Source organism: Toxotes jaculatrix, chromosome 20 (assembly GCF_017976425.1).
Source record: "Toxotes jaculatrix isolate fToxJac2 chromosome 20, fToxJac2.pri, whole genome shotgun sequence".
Taxonomy (NCBI): Eukaryota; Metazoa; Chordata; class Actinopteri; family Toxotidae; genus Toxotes; species Toxotes jaculatrix.
Window position 1 is genome coordinate 1976459 of NC_054413.1, and position 19004 is coordinate 1995462.

Below are 19004 nucleotides of genomic sequence, written 5' to 3' on the forward strand. Positions count from 1 at the left end.
TTGCCGACCTTCAGACTGAGAGGACAGTGCTCCTGTTGTCCCTCAGAACCACGAGCGAGAACCACAGAACCCATAAATCCTTCATTAATTCAAACCTTTTTTTTTGGCTGCTCCTCTCGTGGTAACTTTTGGTCGTATTTATAAGTTTAACTTTTGAGGGATGCAAACATTCACATCACTTTTCAGTGACTGAAACATCTGTCGATGACATTTTACAACGAGCGATTGTTTGGCCCAGGTGGAAAACTTGATGCATTTCCTCTCCATCCTTTATCCTTTTGTCCATCGCTCCACATCTTGAATCAGATCCTTCTGTGCCCCTCTGTCGCTCCATCCATTCACACCATAATAAAGACGTACTGTCTTCAGATTTACCTCTGCTCAGCGCTGCCAGGGAGCCCGTCCTCACAGCCAAATTTATGTGCTTGGCAGCCGATCCACAGATCATTGTTGGGCATAAAACAAGTCCTGGATGGTGGGGGTGGAGGGATGAATATTTTTCATTTCTTTCATTTCCATCCAGAAACGACACAGTGCTGAGACAGGTTGTTGGAATTAGATGTCACATGTGTGATTGCCTTTGATACCGATAGACTAGTCTGTCACATATCTCGCAGGAGAATGCTTTTTTTTTTTTTTTTTTAAGGTAAGCCGGTCTCTGAGAATGATTTTCTATGATACAGAGAAAAGGGAGAATCTGTGAGGTAATTTAGTGGAGCAGTAAAACACACGTCCTCATAACATCCTGGCCACCAGGGAGTCTGCAGCAGCTTCCCATTTACTCCATCCTGCACAAATCCTCCGCTGGGCCTCTAATGTGTCTTTACTGCCACAGAGAAGCGCTTCACTGACTCCACCCCCCTCCTTCTCTCTCTGCTGTACCTGTTTGGAAGTCTGAATCAGCAGACAAACAGAATGACAAACTGGGCCAGGCCGCTTCCCCCTCTGCTACGTCAGGCGTCTCGGTGTCTGTGTATCTCCATAGCAGCCGGCTTTGCCCTACACCTTGCCAGCGGGGAGGTTGATGGTCACATGTGGTGCAGCGGGAACTGACACACACACACACACACACACTTCAGCACACATACACAAATCAGACGGAGTTTAGGTGATATTTTGTTTTGTTGCTTATCTTTTCCTCGACCTTTCAGTTGAGTTCATATGTCTGTGCCCACGTTTGTGTTTGTGCTGTCTGTACAATGTTTAGTTTTATTCAAAATGAGAAGCAAACAGAGGAAATCGCTGCGGCGATGTTTGGTGAGCAGGGATAATTCCACCTTATTTTAACAAGCAAAGCAAACGTTGTATTTGGGGCATCAGCATCAGCCCCCTCTGTGGCTTTTAAACGCAACGAATAGTCACAGCAAAGCGTTTAAGCAGTGGAAGATTTTAATTCCTGTTAAATCCTCCTTTTTGTTGCTCCTGTGATACACTGAATCGTCAAAGGAGGCACGTCAGACACATCAGGTGTAGCTCCTCTTTCTGCTCCAGACCCATGTTTGTCTTTGTCTTAATGGGACAGCTGATTGTTTTCCTCCTTGTGAGCATGTTTCCACACAGTTTGAATTAATTGGATTGTAAATTGATCCTACTTTGGAGCCGAAACCCTGGAAGCCGGAGTTTTGGCTGCATACAACAGTTTAATCTGAATCCTAAATGTTATTAAAAGCCTCCCCTGCTTTTCCTGTGTAGGACAGTGTGTACCTGGTAATGAGAAAAAAGCCCCAAGGGCCTATTGCATTCATTGCGCACCAGCATGGTATAATTCAGTAATTAATTGCCTTAGTGCCTGAATGCTGCTGTAATTGAATTTAATTTGTAACTGAAGATAAACAATATGACTTTTCTTCACAAGGTGTTGTCACCGTTGCCGTTACCTGCCTTTCTAAAAGGTAAGCAGGAGGATGTGGAGTCTGACTGTAATGTTTTTATAATGAACTGATAAGAGCTCCATGGTTATGCAGTGGCACATGTTGTGGAAAACACTTCCATATATTCATTTTGGAATAAATCTTTGCCTGATTGTCGCCTAACTGGTGGATATTTTACCACAGGAACAATTCTAGAGTGTCGTTTTTTGAGTAACGGATTCATCTTTTCCATTTGGGAAGCTGGTTTTAGAGGTAAAACTATGAAACACTCATTAAACTGACTCATCGTTGACTAAACGTATGAAACTGTCCAAAAATCCAAAGATATTCGTTTTAGTGTCATATAAGAAGAAAAAAGCAGCAAATTCTCACGTGTGAGAAGCTGCAACTGGAGAATTTTGACATTTTTGCTTGAAATATGACTTAAAACAATGAATTGATTTAATAGAAGATGATTTTAGATGATGAGAAGATGTTAATTCATTATTTCCTGTTTTTTTTTTCCTTCTCATGACCTCCTTCCTTTTGCAACCCTCATGTTGGGAACCTCTGAACTAATCAATTACTCAACCAAGTTTTTCAGCACAAAATTCTTCCATCCATACTTTATGGGAGATAACTTAAATTGAAACCTAACTTTTTTTTTTTTTTTTTTAAACTTTCATTTCAGTGTGTCTGAGTTTGCTCCATCGGTGGCGGAATTTTAAATCACATCCAGCTGAAACCTCCTCAGCTATCGTGCTTCACTATTCTGAGAACAGCACCTCTGCTTCTCATCTCGCCTGCTCTGCTTACACAGCCGAGGCTCAGAGGAGCCGCACACGCTCCTCACAATGTAGATGACAGGATAAAAAGAGAAAGAGACAGAGTGGCGGAGAATGAATGAGGATGGGGAACGGGGAGCAGAAAGAATGGAGGGAGTGATGGAACGAGAAGGGAAAAGGGCAGGGAGGGAGGGTAAGCCATGTCTCCCTTGCCTTGACATTTCTCTCTGTCTCTCCTGGGAATGAATACCCCGATATAAATGTTCCAAACTGATGATGGAGTGGGACAGGAGGAAGAGGAGGAGGAGGAGGAGGAGCAGAGTGAGTCTTGTTTGATGTACATTAGTTATTACATGCAGCAGAGTCGGCCTGTAATTTGGTTTCAGGTTGATGTAATTAAAGGGCTCGGGCCTCAGCAGTTTTCTCCGGGCTAATTTGTTTAGGAAGCGCTGATTCCCGCCGGCAGCCGGTGACGATAGCGTCACAGTGACTCTGCTGCTGCTGCTGCTGCTGTTGCTGGTGGTCATGGCAACAGGAGGGGCCCACAGGTGTCCATATTGATATCTTTGTCGAGCTAGCTGTTCCCTCAGTGGGTTAGATTTACATTCAGCACTTCGCACCAGGTGCTGTTTATCCACTCTGTGGAGGAGAAGTTCACCTGGACCGGCTGCTGAATTCTCCAAGAAACGAGGAGTTTTCTTCCCAGTGAGACTCTTATTTGGATATTTTGACATTTATATATCATTTACAGCTGGTATATAACCTGTCATCTGTGTCTGGATAGGACGAATTGGAGTTAGAGAGTTGTGAACGTCTCCGTCCAGAGAAAACTGGACTCACCGGCAGCGAGCGTGTTGCTTCTGTGGGTTCCTTTGGTTTAAAGCCTCATGGTTTGGACACGACGGCAAACGCGAGCGTGCTGCGTTCACTTTTACTTGACGTCATCTTGCAGGATTTCTGCGTATGAGTGTTGAGTCTGTAGCTGCCATGTGAAGTTTAGGTTTAAAAGATGATAACACCTTCTAAAGTCTGAATTCCCTGTATTTAAATTTGACTTATTCCTTCCTTAAAATGGAAATATAGCATTTTGAAACATGAACTCAGTTTCTGTTATAAAGCCCTGGGATTATAATCACACAGCTTCCTGATTCTCACCAGGGCAATTTGATTATTCAAAGAAAAGCCCAATGTTCCTTAGCTGCCTTCTGAAATTGCTGCCATTACTTCCCTTACAGTTTAACCATGTTGCTGCGTTAAGTCTGACAGTCCCTCTCCGCCACACAGCAGCGTTTGGGATCGGTTTTCTCTGTGAGGTGTTTGATAAAAACGAAAGCTTTATCTGCATCCAGAGGCCTAACCTCGGCGGGCCGGGGACCGATCCCACAGCTCTGTTTCCTCCCAGACAGCCGATGATAATCTGTCCACACCTCGGGTGGCCTGAGCCAAAGCACGAGCTGGCTGCCACATCAAACAGACCCGCTTCTTACTTCCCTCCCCTTGTTTTCTTGGAAAATAAATCTTTTTTTTTTTTTTTTTGGCAACAAAACCAAAAAAAAAAACAGTGGTGGAGAACAGGGGATAACTGGGTAACCGGGGGCAGGTGGAGTTTTCATTTTGTGAGCTTGAGGTTTTGTAATCACAGAATCTCTAATTGTTATTGACAAATTTTTCTTGATCTCTACAAGGAACTGAGCACATCTTTTTGGCTCTGTGTGCACTTTTGCTATTTTTGAAATCCCAAATGCAGGATTTTATGAGATTCCATCTTATGGATGTCCACACTCGTCCCCAGCATGAGTCTTTGCATCTCCTGCGGCTGTGTTTACTTAATGCCGGACCAGGCGGGCATTTCATGTATAATTATGCCCATTAGATCCAAATAAATCCCAGACCAGGCCTGCAGAAGGAAAGATGCTTCCAGCCTTCACTAATTGAGATTGATTTGTAGATTTGTTCTGTTTGTTGGAATTAAATTCTGGCGTCTGTTTGGACTTGTTCACCCACAGGAAACTGTCCTAGAGTTGGACCGAATTTCTTTTTTTTTTTCCTGGTTTAAAGTCATTTCCTTTTCTCTTGGAAAATGTGTCTTGCTTATTGTTACTGGGGTGTTTGAGCTTCACTGTGCAGAATGACTCACAGTATGTGCAGACAATGACAGCAGAAGGCTGTTTTCACTCTGTGCTCACCTTAACTCTCAGTTTAACACCTGTGCAGATGAGCAGGATTTTGTTTCGACACGAAATCGTCTCGTTTGTTAAAGTTACTTTTTTCTACTCAGAAAATTCTTGATCACAGATTTTTTAGAATTGAAAAGTTAACTTTACTTTTGCTTTTTGCTGAACTAAACATGTAACAGCAGCATTGTTCAGTTTTCAGCCGTATTTCTTGTATTTGCTTCGGTCTTTTTTTTCCTGATAATCCTGTGTTAGTAAAACCGTGTTCGTTTTCCTGCTGTGATCAGATCTGACCACACGATAAAAGGCACTTTGAGGCGGCTGCTGTATCAGAGTTCAGGCAGAGGGAGTAAAGGGCTTTTTGAGGGGACTGATAAGCTGAAAAGAAGAGAGATGAAGGTTCTGCCTGAGAGGATATTCATGAGTCTGTCCATGTGCCTCTGTACTGTACTGTATATGTGACAGCATGTTAAAGCTGCCATGATTATCAGCTCTGGAGATATATGACCCATATCCTCTATTTGAAGGGTTGATTTGCATGTTGTTTCTCTTTTCAGAGGTTTATTCATTGTCTCGTCTGTCCTCCTCTTTAAAGCTTGATATACGTCCCTCTGCCGTGTCTCATATCTCAGTCGGGCTGGTCGTAGTCCTTGGGCGCCTTCGTATTTTTTATTTATTTATTTATTTATTTTCCTGTGGGCCGTGTTGTCAGCTTGTCTGTCGGCCTGTTGATTGAAACGTGCCTGCAGTACGACTCTGCTGCCTGACGGACGACCCATGATGCCAAGCGGCTGATTTATGACCTCTGTAGCACGCCAGCGCTCCTCCACGCTCCTGCTGTGAATCTCCACTTGCACAGGCGGAGTCGGTGCATTTCATTCAACATCGACCCTGTAAACCTACACGTTTTTTTTTTTCCCACTGTTGCTGGAGGGTGTTCAGCTCTCACTTGCTGAGTTTGCATTGTGCTCTTCATTGACTGTGCTCTGGGTCCCATTGACTGCGTCCTCGTGTGTTTGTCTCCTCCTTTACGACCACCTCACTGGATGTCACTGGCATTGATTAACTCCGCGGGCCCCATCAGAGCTTGTTATCCCGTCAATTTTCCCACCAACTGCTCAAGTCATTAACATTTAGGTTACCGTGCAGAATGCTTCACCAGGTGTTACCGCAGCTCATCTCGCTCGCCGGAGTCCATCCACACCTGTGCTGCTGTCAGCGAACAGAGTGGGATGTGGACATGTGACGGAAAGACGCAGCAAAACCAAAACGCTGTCGAGTCTGCTGTTTCTCGGGCAGCTGTTAGAAATGATGGCACCGCTCTGTGGTGAGGCAGCATTTATTAAGTGTATACGCTGTAATGAACGGCTTTACTCATGGTTATTAATGTGACCTCTCCAGTGGACTGATGTAGAAGATGATATAATATACCTGTAAACCACCTTCAGTGTCAGTCCCTCAGTCACTAACTGTAACCATCGGGCTTTGTGGCATCAACTGCAGAAAAAGATGGGTTCGATGTCCGTGACGTCGCCTCCAGGCCTCTGAAAGGACCGTTTGAAGGCGGGAGTGTGAGTTTACACTCAGCAACATTTTGTCAGCTGCTTCAGGCGGAAACTCAAAATTTGGAGCCGAACTGGGACGAATAAATGGCAACCGCTGTAGCTGAGGGTGATCGACTGAGACAGCTGTCAATCAGCCCGACAGACCACCAAACATACCCCTCTGTAAGGCTTAATATCCGATTGTTAGAACAGTAAGTTACAGAATCATCACAGAGACTCTCATCAGAAGCAGGGAATTGGTAGATTAAGTCGTCGGTTATTGTGTAAATAGTGTATTTAATGAACCTTATGTGTCATAGAAAGTTGGGGATCTTTCTCATTCACTTTATATCAATGGAAATTTGAAATATGAGCCACAAAGTCCACTTTGAGTAAAAGTACTGCAGCAATTTTTTACCATCAGACAATATTTTACAACTACACCATTTTATTTAGGTAAAGTTCTTGTTCATCTGCATTTCACATGTGAAAATGTTCACAGTAACAGCCCCATTTATCTGAATATATATGTTTTATGTGCTTTTGACCTGACTGTGCAGTGACAGATTGGAGGAACTGATTCTCACGGCTCTCTTTGGTCTGTGCTAAGATTCTGTAACAGCCGCTGCACTGAATTTATCCGACACAATGGCTTTGTGTCACAGTGTGTAGGAGGAAGTGCTGGAAAATCTATTTGCATAATATCAACATGTTTCCTAACCTCTGCAGGCAGACGGACGGCGTGTCGCTCGGTCTGTGCTCAGACTGAGGTGCCTACGTGTTGTCGACCACTGTGATGACAGCTCTCACTGTCAGCTGCAGGTCTGAGGGCTTTGTCCCGGCGCTCTCTGTTTTTTTTTTTCCTCGGGCTTCTTTCTATCCGCTGTGTTCATGAAGCAGAATCAGCTCTGAGAGGCAGCATTGTGAGGCTGAACCACTTTCATTAGAGGTGGCTTGAAAGCATGTTCAGAGGGGCCGTCGGGGATGTTTGCTCGAACACAGGTAGCCTTTCACATGTTTGGCCTCGGGAGACGCTGCTGAAGGTCAGGCGTGTCCGCCGTCTATGTACAGTGTGCGCCTGTGTGTTTTATGTTTGACATTTGTCTGTTTTCGAGCTCTCTCTGCTGCAGGGCTCTTGTATTCCACAAGAGAGAGGAGAGAGGTGCAGTGCTGGAGATGGAGAGGGAGGTAATCACAGGTTCGTCAGTGACGGTGTGTGTGATGTCTGTGCGGGTCGAAGGGCATCGTTCAGCTCGTGTGGAAATCAGAACAAACTCTCTGTTTCTTCTTTGATTTCGTTTTTTTTTTCCTCTTTCCCGCCACCGGTCCCTCACAATGCTGCTATTCTTTGTTTTATATCACTTGAAATCGACTGTCTCTGGATTTTGGACTGATTTTTATTTATTTATTTTTTTTTTTAGACCAAATGATTCAAACAGACAATGAAAACAGTGCAGCCACAGTCGTATCTGCCCATGAGTCTGTGCACGAGCGCAGGATCAAAGCCTCTGATGACCTCGGTGTGTTCACAGATGAGTGCAGCGATTCCCCGACAGCCTCGGTGTAATGAACACCTGACCCTGCGACACACACACACACACACAGCTTTAATCCTGACAAATTGCCACCATGGTTACTGTAGAGTCCCTTTCAAAAGGCCTGTATCTGCCTCTGCCTACATACACACTGAGATACACACTGAGATTCATTTTCCAATCTATATCCTCCCCAACAGGGCCCATTATCTTAAGTGAGTGTCGATAGGATGCTGAGAGGTGCACTCTTTTTCTCCTTCATGTATAAACGAGCAGCGGGAGTTGTTTCAGAGCTGAACTCTGTGTGTATATATCTTCTGACTTGTAACCTAACTCATGGAAGTCCTGATGAATAACTTGCCTCGGTAATCTGCTGCAAATTTTCCCGTATATGTATATCTGTGTGAGAGAGTTGCGGGGCTTTGATGTAGCAGCTTCTGTCGTCGTCCCTCATGTCGTTACCGGCATCACAGGGTCCCGCTCAGCTGTCAGACGCGCCAACGCCGTGCTCCCTTTAAAGACGGCGAGCTTGCCAGGCAGGGATAAGGCATGTAGGAAAATCAAAGCCTGTTTATTTGGCACCATCCAGGGACGTTTTGTGGAGGATGACTGGAAGAGAAACTCTTGAAAGCTGTCCTTAAAGTGGGAATTAGCAAGCCAGAGAGCTGTGTGTTTGTTTTTCTTCATAAAGAGCTTGCAGAGCTGATTTACTGTCCCCATACATCACTGAGGACGGGGCTCTTATTTCACAACCGCCCGGGTGTTTTCCCTTCAGTTCCCTCTGGAGAGAGAGCAGAGGCTTGTTGTGTTGGACTGTTTGTTGATGTGTGCAGAAGCTGAGAGCATATGGTGAGAATTATCATGCATTCACACCTACAGCTCCTTGTCTTTTTCCTGGACCACAGACAGACAGATTCCAGTCTCTCAGACGTCAGCTCTGGATGGTTTTACCCAGTTCTTTGCCGTCACATTACGAACAAGGTTTTTCTTTTCTCATACGGTTTGTGTTGGAACCTTTTTCTAAACACACACACACAGGGAGCAGTTTGCATGAGCATATGGGATTTTGTACCTCGAGACTGAACTGTTGATCAGTTCTTCATGAGTAACTTAACTGTAACTGATACCAGTTAGTTTAGGTGAGTAAGAGATTCTGAATTTGCTGTTGAATGATATTACGGCTGCAGCTGATGACCTTTGAGAAGCTGGAAGAATCTGGATTCATCAGCTAATCATTGTAAGATATTTTACTCTGCACTAAAGACTGACTGACAGACTGACTGATCAATAAACTGATTGCCATCTTTGTATTCATTTTGTTTGATAGGATTTTCTATTAAAAAAAAAAAAAAAAGAAATCCACGTCTAAGATCCAGCTTTAATCAGGCAGGTGGCAGCACAAAGGCTGTGAGGTTACCGCTGCAGAAATGTGCATTAGCATGAGGCTGACAGCCGGCGCCTACAGTATCAGTATGTGGTCCGTCCTGATGGATTTGTCAGAGGAAGACCTGACCCGTGACTCGGGAGCTACATGCCAATCAGTGTATCGACCCGTTTGCGTTTTCACCAGCCGGAGGTGTCCACGCTGACATCAGTCTCGGTGAAATATTCCTCTCCTTGGCTGAGCGTCAAATGTGTCCTCAGCCTCGGCGCTGTCTATCTCGCTAAAAGAGATGAGCAGGGAGAAGGCGAGAGGGAGGGGGAGGGGGAGAGGGAGGGGAGGGTGTGAAAACAGCCGATGGAAGACATCACGGCCATTTCTCAAACTCAGAAGTGTAGTAGCAGGTGGCCCGGCAGCCGGCAGCCTCACTTCTTGGCTCTGCAGTTTACGGCAAATACAGAAAATACTGCTGCTTACTTTACCTTGGTTTACGGCCTTTTATCGTTACGCTCACCGGTTAGTCCTTCAGGAAAATAGCCCTTAATTGCGTCTGTGTAATGTGCATTTCAAGTTCCTTTAATGTCTTTTACACCACAACCTCCGTCCCTTTCTCCTTCCAGGGACACTGCAGCTGTTACTTAATGATTTCTGCTATCTATACTGCAGTTTGCTCAGTTTCCCTTGTTTTTAAGATTTCAATTTGCGCTTTAAATAGGGGGATTAAATATTGCTAATTGGTTTATACTCAAAGGATTTAGGATTAGAATAAAGAAGTATTTCAGCTTGCTTGAAAGTTGAAATTATTAGAAAAAAAAAAGCTTTCTTAAAGGACAGTGAAACCAGGACTTCCAAGCGAGGAGAGTTTACCCTGAAATATTCAGTTACTTGCTGCTAAAAAGCGCCACTGACTGATAATCATGGAGCGTCGCCAGTGATTCCTCACTGATAATTAAGGGTAAGAGGAAGAATCAATGTGTCTCAGAAGGATTGCGACTTTAAAAATTATAAATCAATGCACGAAAACCCTTCATCGGGATTCGGTTTGGCTGTTTGGTTTGTCCAAAGTCTGGCAGTGTTACAGAGTCATTGGCTGATCAACAACGCTGTAATCAGCCTGAGCTGCTGAGCAGGTTGTGCATCGAGTCTTTCCAGCATCTTCTGGTGCGTCGGGTTCTGTCGAATCAAAACCATGTGATTTCTGAATACTGAGGCTCATCAGTGGTTTAGATATCTGCTAAGAAAATGTGGCATGTAAATAAATTAATTCTGAAGTTAAACTAATGAATATTTCTCTTCTGTAGGCACAAAGGAGCAGCTTCCCTTCACCTCCAGCTCCTGCATCATCCCACACCAGTCTGTCCACCGATCACTCAGAGGAGACCTCCATCAACCTCTGGTAAGACAGCAAACAAACCCACCCTCAAAATATCAAAGTAAGAACATCACTGGGATCGGTGACTCTAATGTTCACGCGTGTAACCTCGGATGCAGTTTGCGATAAAATGAACGGACATCTAATCCAATTACGAGGCTAATAGCTGTCCACGGCCTTAAAAGGCGTCTTTCAGGCCTCAGACCGAGCTTCTGCTGCACACACCGGCCACATTAATCATCTTTTGTGTTAGGCTAGTGTTCTCAGATAAAGACTGTTTACATCCTCCTCATGCGGCTGATCGCAGATCGAAAACGAAGCGATGTAATTGTTTACTCTGTGCTGATTCCTGTGTCCCTTTAATGACTGCAGGCAGGCTGTTTGCACAGTATGGATTACTGAACACAGCCTGTCATTGACAGAGGATGCTGCATGCTGTTGTGGCTGCTTCACTACATTTGTAGGATCTTTTTTTTAAACGTGACTGTTGTTTGGTCGTAAGACTGATTTTTTCTGCTTTCCATTGCCTGGCAACAGCACACACTCCACCGACCTACAGCCGTGTTGGAGTACTTGAACCTCCTTGTGTCCTTTCATGATACTCAGAATGATTTTCCCCGTGTTTAATTGGCATTTTAAATCTTGATTGCATTAAATGGAAAGTAGCTGTTCTGAAATGCTCGGTGAGGTTTCGACACGATCAGAGCTAATGGGAAGAACTTCAGTCCGAAAGGGAAATAATCCTCCATTTAAATATGACTCATACAGCAGAGGAAATTAATGCATGAAGGTTAAACCCGCTATTGGATAATATGGAAGCATATGTGCCTCTCAGTGAAGGATAAGGGACATTTTACGGTGTCATTTGAGAGTAGTAGTGTGTTTTTATTGATATAAAGGTGACAACTGCTTTATAATTGTATATTTCTTATTATACTACCATTATTTTTCTTAAATATTTGGCCAAAGCAGAATCAATGAAATCATTCGTTCAAACAGAAATTTTGTCTCCGCTGAGGTTCTGTCAAGCGAAGCTACAGCCGTTTACCTTGGTGTGACCCACGCACCAACACTGACAGGCTTCATAGCCTGCACCAAGAAAACAAGCTGTAGGTGTGTCTGACCCTGAGATTCCTCTGTAAAAACAGCTGAGTGGATCCTCTCTCTGCTCCGGAAAAACAGGTTTAAAGACTCTTTTACTGCCTCAGGCCTCCATGTACGGAGAGGAGGACGAGTCTGATTGTTAGGACAGGTTGTCTCCTGAGCATGTTAGGCGTTAGGCTTATGTTTTTTTTTTAATCTAAAAACAAGGATACTGTTGTTCTCCACGTTGTTGGGATGATCATGTTTACGATTTGGGCGTCACAGCTGAGCGGTTGCCTTCTGGGTGAGTTGGTTTAGTTTGTGCTTTTGAAGGATTTTAATCGTATGTCCTCTTATCGTCTCCTGTTGCTCTGATTTAGATCATTTTGAACATGCATTGTTTGCATTTTCTGCTCCAATTGCAGCATAAAGTCACAGGCAAAATGTTGATTGATCTCTATGAAACGTCAGTATGGAAATAGCTGCTCAAGAATTAAGACTTTGAGTAAAATTAAGTTGTCAGAAAGTGTGTGTGTGTGTGTGTGTGTGGGTGTGGGAGGGAGATTGCTTTGTGGAATAGATGATGGCGCCTGCCTGCCTTGTTTGGGTTGGCCCTTAATTAACGTGTCAAAGCACCAGCGACGACGTTGAGGTGTTAATGGTGACAAGGTGACATGAAACGGTTTCAGGGCAACTCTAAAAATGTGCCGCGCCGCCACCTCGTCACTTCTGCAAACCTCTGGTCTCGTCCCCGAGAACCTGAGAGCAAGATTTTGACAAAACAGCACTGATATGACAACTTCTGTCTCCTAGCAACCTGCTACATCTCTACATCTGTGGTTCAAATTGACTGATAGACTCTTCAAAGTGTTAGCTCGCAGCGTTGCCGTGAGTGCGATAGATATGCGAGTCGAGGTACAGGTTGAACAGAAGCCGTAACGTGTGATGAATGTCTAAACGGACGGTTTTAAGGGTTGAGTGAAAGTTTTTTTTTTTTTTTTTTACCCCCAAACGTTTACCTGCTGAGCTTTTTAAAAACTCAAGCTGTGTCTCTTTATGCTTGTGCAATGGAAGCGATACGAACACACACACACTGAAACACACATTCAAGCACACGGACATGCACACAAACATCCATGCGCGCTCTCACACACACACTCCTGCTGTGCTGCTTGCTGGTGTGCAACTGATCTCGTACTCAGTTGGAGGAGCAGGGGCTGGGGTGCGTTCGCTGCCTGCTGCTTGTCCCCGTGCTGGTTAGATGCACAGTGTTAAAATCTGCCTTCTCAGGTAACACCTCGCCAGGAATGCTTCTTATTTACCACTTCCTGTCAGACGTAAAGAGCACAAACTCAGACTTCCTGGTAGATTCGGCAGATCAGACAAACCTGAAGCTCTTTTCCATAAAACTGAATTTCAGACGTCTTTTTAGAGCCACTTCCTGTGGAGAGACGGAGCCCGGGGCCTGTCCTTAGCTGTAAATTTTATCACTCTCTCTGTGGTGAGCTCTGTTATTTAATAAGTGAATAGAAGTGGCGAGATATACTCCATCTGAAGAAATGAAACCTGCTCTTACAAAATGATTTCTGGCATGAGATGAAAAAGCACATTGCAGGCTGCAGTTAAAGTTATGAGTCATCTAAAGACCACTCCGGCTTATGAAATGCTTTCGAGACATCATCTTTGTGTTTGAAATATTGGCTGAACTTTTCAGGGTGTGATTTTTATTTTTCGAAAATGTTGACAGCACTATTGTCCCACAGTTGATAGTTTTAAAATCATCCTCATTTACATAGATTCCATACGCAGCTGCGTCACAGATTAGCTTAATTAAAAGTGTCAGAGCTGTTTGAAGTTTGGGCAGAGCCGCCGTGCTCGCCTTTATCTCAGGCCTCCTGGATCTTTATTCGAATCTGTAGATGGAGATCAGGCCTCAGGCTGCTGAAATCACAGCATTCACCTCTTTCATCTGCTTTGAAAATTGCACAGTTTCTCAGTGTAGAGATGCCTTTCATCAAAGAGCGCAGAAGGCCGGCGATTTGTTTTGCTGATGAGAGTTTTTTTGGACTCTGTGTGACCTCGCTGAGGATTGATGGGAAGAGTGTAGGAGCATCAGCACTGTGCCGCTCACAAGCAAACAGGTATGTGAGCTCAACCTGACACGTAGCAAACACAAACACAGGAGTATTTACCCTGTTTTCCACATGTTGCCGTTTATGAACGTGAATTCGGCTTTAAAAGGTCTCGATTTTATAATTCATCAGAAGTGAAGGTGAAACAAAAAAGCAATGAAAACAGTTAAATTGAGAGAAACAAGCTTATTATTTTTTTTCTTGGGGAAGTCGGTCGTCTGTCTCACTCAAAACCCTTTTCATTCTCGTCTGTTGAAAAGGAGAAACTTCCATCTCTGATGGATTTCTTGTTTTACGATGGCTGAATGTTGGCACTATAGAAAGAGTCCCCCACGGTTTGAGGGACTGACTGGTGATGTTTCAGATCAATGGAACATTTTCCGCTGTGAAGCTCCATTGTCTGTGTTTTTATCTTTGGGAAACCCGATTGAGGGAAAGCTTTAACAGCTTTTCAAAGCTAATTTGTGTAACTGGATTGCTTTTGTAAACAATAAATCCAATTCTCCATTCAATACCACCTTAACTTGACAGGTTTACTGCTGTAAACTAATTCCGTTTTATACATTTCATCTCTGTTTTGCTAAAGAATGTTGCTTGTTTGTGTTAATTCGCTTGTTATCTCATTATCTAGCCAAGGAAAACACTTCTCTCAGTCACAGTGGTTATAATAAATGTTATATGTGTTTAAGGAGAAGTTTTTCAATCAGCATTGCCTCTCTTTTCTATTTCCTGGGTGCATTTGTTGTTTTTTAAGCCCGGAAAAGGTCGTCTGCAGCCAAATACTGGCTTTAGAGAATGAAACCAAATACCTGGAGACGACCACTGCTCTCCTCCTGCCAGCCTTCTTTGCTTGGGTGGCCTCCCAGCGGTGCAGGAGTTAGTGTGACGGTCTGTCACACTCGGGCAGATCTGTGGGGGCCAAGCCCGTCCAGCAGCCCTGCCAGCTGTGACGCTCGCTGGCTCCTCAAGCTGGAAATTGCCATAATGTGTCCTGCAGTGGTCGGCTGCACAGGCCTCCATCAGGGGCTCCATCTGTGCCGAGCCCGCACACAAAGCAGGATGCATCGCACAGTGCACTCACAACATCACAATATACCGAAAAGCTCTCAGTGCTATCAGGCATCGTACACGTAGTTTAAGCTAAAACACACACAGACACACTGACAATGGCCAAAAGTAAGTGGTCACAGGATCGTAGACCCATATGTGATACTTCTAAAACCACAGGCATGAACCTGCTGCTGTAACAGTCTCCGCTTCAGAAACCCTGTCCTCACAGAGACAGACATACTACACTTAAAACACACACATCCATACTATAGGCTGTAGCCTCTTTTCAAGGACAGACTGTTCTTTGTCCTTCTCGCCTGTGCGGTTAACATGAAATGTATATGAAAAATGGGCTGCAGTTTAAGTTAATTGATGAGTTCTGGATTAACACACACAGACACACACACAGTGTGACTGTGGAGCATAAAAAGCACTGAAGGAGCTGTGCCGTTGCCCTTTAGCCTCAGCAGCTCCTTCATGGCTGCTGTAGCTGCTAAATGTTCTCTGGAGGAGCCGCGTTGACTCCCGTCCAACGTTCTGATGTGTGGGTGAGGAACTCGACACACCAGCTATATGCAAATAGTGGCTCAGCACACGGCCCACAATCATGTCTATGCAGAGCAGAACACATTTAATTTGGCATGTTTGTTTGCACAGTAGCATACATGTGTGAAAAATCCCATGTGTGAGATTAATCGACCGCATTGGCTTTTATTCCCTGATGAATTGTTTTCATGACAAGTGAAAACAGAGAGATTAAGATTCATTTCACACTTTAGCATCCAGAAGTGACAAGCAAGAAGCATAAAGCCAGCACATGCAACACCTGCATCAGCGCACAGTGCATTTATCTGTCATTTGAATGAGCGAATGGCCATTGGAGCATAATGGAATATATATAAGACTCCAAATGGAGCCGTTCAGCTTTAATTTTCCTGCCATGTCAAAGCGTGTTTGCTCCTGTCAGTTCCTCTGGTGTTTAATCTCAGATGAAGGCTGGACAGATGAAAACGTTTTGGGAGTAAAGGATGGTATATTGGAAAAGACGGGCTGAAAGTTACAAGAAAAAGCTGCTGCTGTTAAGATCAAGAATGAACGATGAGTTTGTTGTTCATGTATAAAATATCCTGCCTCCATTTTTTTTTTAACAATACTTAACTAACCAGAGTTTGAGGGAACGGGTGCTAATGGCCTAAGATGTTATTTATTTGTGATAATCCGATAACAAACCAGTGTTCACATGCATCATATGAACAGTTTGATCACACTGTACATGATCATCATCATCATCATCATCATCATCATCATCATCATCTCGCTGACATTTCACCGGTTCAGACCACCTCAGGGTTCATAGATTAACTAGCTTCTCCTCCATGCTGCTCACAGCCCACCTCCCCCTGCTGCTACCAGGTAGTTTATTACATCGAGCTGGGTGGAGCTGTGTGTGTGTGTCTGTGTGTGTGTGTGTGTGTGTATGTGTGTGCGTGTGTGTGTGTGTGTGTGTGTGTGTGTGTGTGTGTGTGTGTGTGTGTGTATGTATTTGTGCATGCGTGTACTTCTGGCTGTGGTGGTTATTTTTAACTTCTGTCTGCTAGGACGAGTGCACTTTCTCCTCGGCTGATTGTGTGTGGAGGCCCTGAGGGAGTGTGTGTGTCTCTGTAAGTGTGTCCTTCTATTCAGTCCTCTCTTTTGTGCATGTGTGTGTGTGTGTGTGTTTTCTGTTGGCTACTCCCAGTGGTCCACAGGCATGTTGGGGTGGTGGAGGCTGACGTTCGGTCACTCTGCATCATAACTAAATCACACATCCTTCACTCCTCCCCTGTCGATGCCACCAGGTAGAATTATTAAGGTTATTATGGTTTTATAGAAATAGACCTCACACAGCTTATTTATGTATTTATCCAGATCTGGTTGTGGATCTCAGCTCTTTTAAACCAGTTCCTGCACCGGTTCACTGACATTTTGTTGTTTCTCTGTAGGTGTGACAGAAAATGGGTCACAAACTGAGCTCTCGCCGGTAAGCCAGGTTGCCCTGGTTACAGCTCAGTTGAACCAATAAATCATATTGTTAAGTTGCTGCCGTAGTTGCTCTTTGCTGTTTCATAACCTCAGAGCGCTCCCAGAGAGCAGGTGTCTTATTGTCTTCGGCAGGTTTGGTGAAAAATCACGTTGGATTGTTGATCTCCTTCGTCTGAGCCACTACTGTGTCACATCGAACCAAACCTGTGATTAGATGAGCTTGTGATATACTGTATATCCTGCTGAATGAGGCGACAGCAGACCAATTCATTTATTCGTTTATAGGCAGGAAATTGATCTGCAGCTTCTGTGATAATCAAGTATTCATTTAAGACAGACAGACAGACACTTTATTCATCCCCGGGGGGAAATTCACAGAATCCAGCAGTATCCACAAACTCAAGATAAAAAGGCATGCAAAAAAAATAAAATAAATAGAATAAGGCACAGTAAACAAAAAAATTTACAAAATAAAAATGAGAAAGTCTGGTACAAAGCAGCAGAATGTGTCATTTAAAGTGCATGTGAACAATTTAAGTTCCTTCCACGTTTTCCTTATCAATTTTATTTTTACTTATTCTTGACACATTTTCTGTTTCCCTTACTATTTCCTTTTTCTCCTGACACTTTTGACTGTTCCTCGACTCGTAGAAAAAGAGTGGACAGGTAATTGAGGAAAGTAAAAGACTGAGGGGGAAAAAAATGAAAGAAGTCACTCTGTGAAAAATATGAAGAATTGGTATAAAGTAGAGAAGTTTCAGTCAGAGGGGAAGAAGGAGGGAGGGCCAGAGAGAGCAGCTGGGTGTATGGGAATATTGAGCCACAAAGCATTTATGTCAAGATCAAAGCTAATCCTTATCTTTGGGAAAAGGATTCAGTAATACCCAGGGCTGTCTCGCCCCCTCAAGGGCAGGTCTCTCTCTCTGCCTCCGCCTCCCTCTGCTCGTTTTCCTCTCTCCTCTCTTCTCCAGAAAACTACCAGGATTTTTCCGCACTTTCCCTCGACTTTGAGTCCGTAACGTGTGGAGAAACTAGGTCAGCCAGGGGAGTGCGGAGCGAGGAGACAGGAGGAGTGGAGCGCCTGGCCTCCGGACCCGGCTGGGGAAGGAGTGTTTTCCCCCCGGGGGGGCTGGTGATGGTGCTGCTTAGGGCAGAGTGAGGAAGCGGCTGAGCGGAGAAGTGGATGATGTGGACGAACACAGACTGTAGACCTGAGCAGTCTAACGAGGATTCACTCGACTACTTATTCTCCTGAAGCACGTCAAGGTGTGAGAACACCTGGTTTTCTTTAATGTCCGAAGCAAAGTGCAGTACGATTCCAACACGACCAAACATCTGTCCCATTAAACTGTGCATTCCTGGGTCACTGTCTGCACTGTTACTATCAACTTCATCTTAATCTGCAACCATTTTGATCATCAAATAATCATTTGAAGTCAGTTTTTGAGTGAACTTGCCCAAGGTTTGCTTGTTCCACCTGCTCAGATGTTAAGATTTGATGCTCGAGGGATTATGTATCCCATCTGGCCTGGGAATGCATCAGGATCCCCCAGAAAGAACTGAAGGACATGGACGAAGGACAAGGGCATCAAGACTAACGTGTTTATTCTGCTGCAGGGACGTTCTTTACTTAGATAATGGCGAATCAGTCAATCAATGAAATGTTTTTCGAAAGGATTCAGATTTGATAAGCAGGGTCTATGTGGGATTTTGGTTTGATAAAATGTTATCAAATCCTAAACCTTGTCTTGGCGCAGTTATTTACCACCGCCCAAGGTCGAATGTGATCACCCCGTCGTCCAAATGAACCAAAATAAAGGACTCCAGACTAAATAAGCTGCTCCAGGCGAGCTTGGTGTGGACACAGTCTAATCTGTCATTGCCACGTCGGTGTCCCCGCAGGGTGCTATGAGAAGTTTAATTGCCTGAGATCTTGTTTCTGATAAGAGACTGAGATGTGCGGCGTTGCAGGGCCATCAGTGGTCATCTTTTTCCATTTCTATCACCGCTTTTCTCTCCATCTCTTCCCCCTCCATCTGTCTCACTCTTCACTCTAGCTGTCTACCCACAGTCGTG

At 44.3% G+C, this 19004-nt stretch overlaps 1 protein-coding gene across 2 annotated transcripts in view; it reads left to right on the top strand.

Annotated features, from left to right (window-relative positions):
• Positions 1 to 19004, top strand: part of rnf152 (ring finger protein 152) — a 34913-nt gene that overhangs the window by 10423 nt on the left and 5486 nt on the right. Inside the window, exon 2 of one of the 2 annotated variants that reach the window (XM_041065766.1) lies at positions 10571 to 10702. The gene's annotated coding sequence lies outside the window, so the exon portion shown is untranslated. The remainder of the gene's footprint in view (positions 1 to 10570; positions 10703 to 19004) is intronic. The other variant, XM_041065765.1, reaches the window with a different exon arrangement.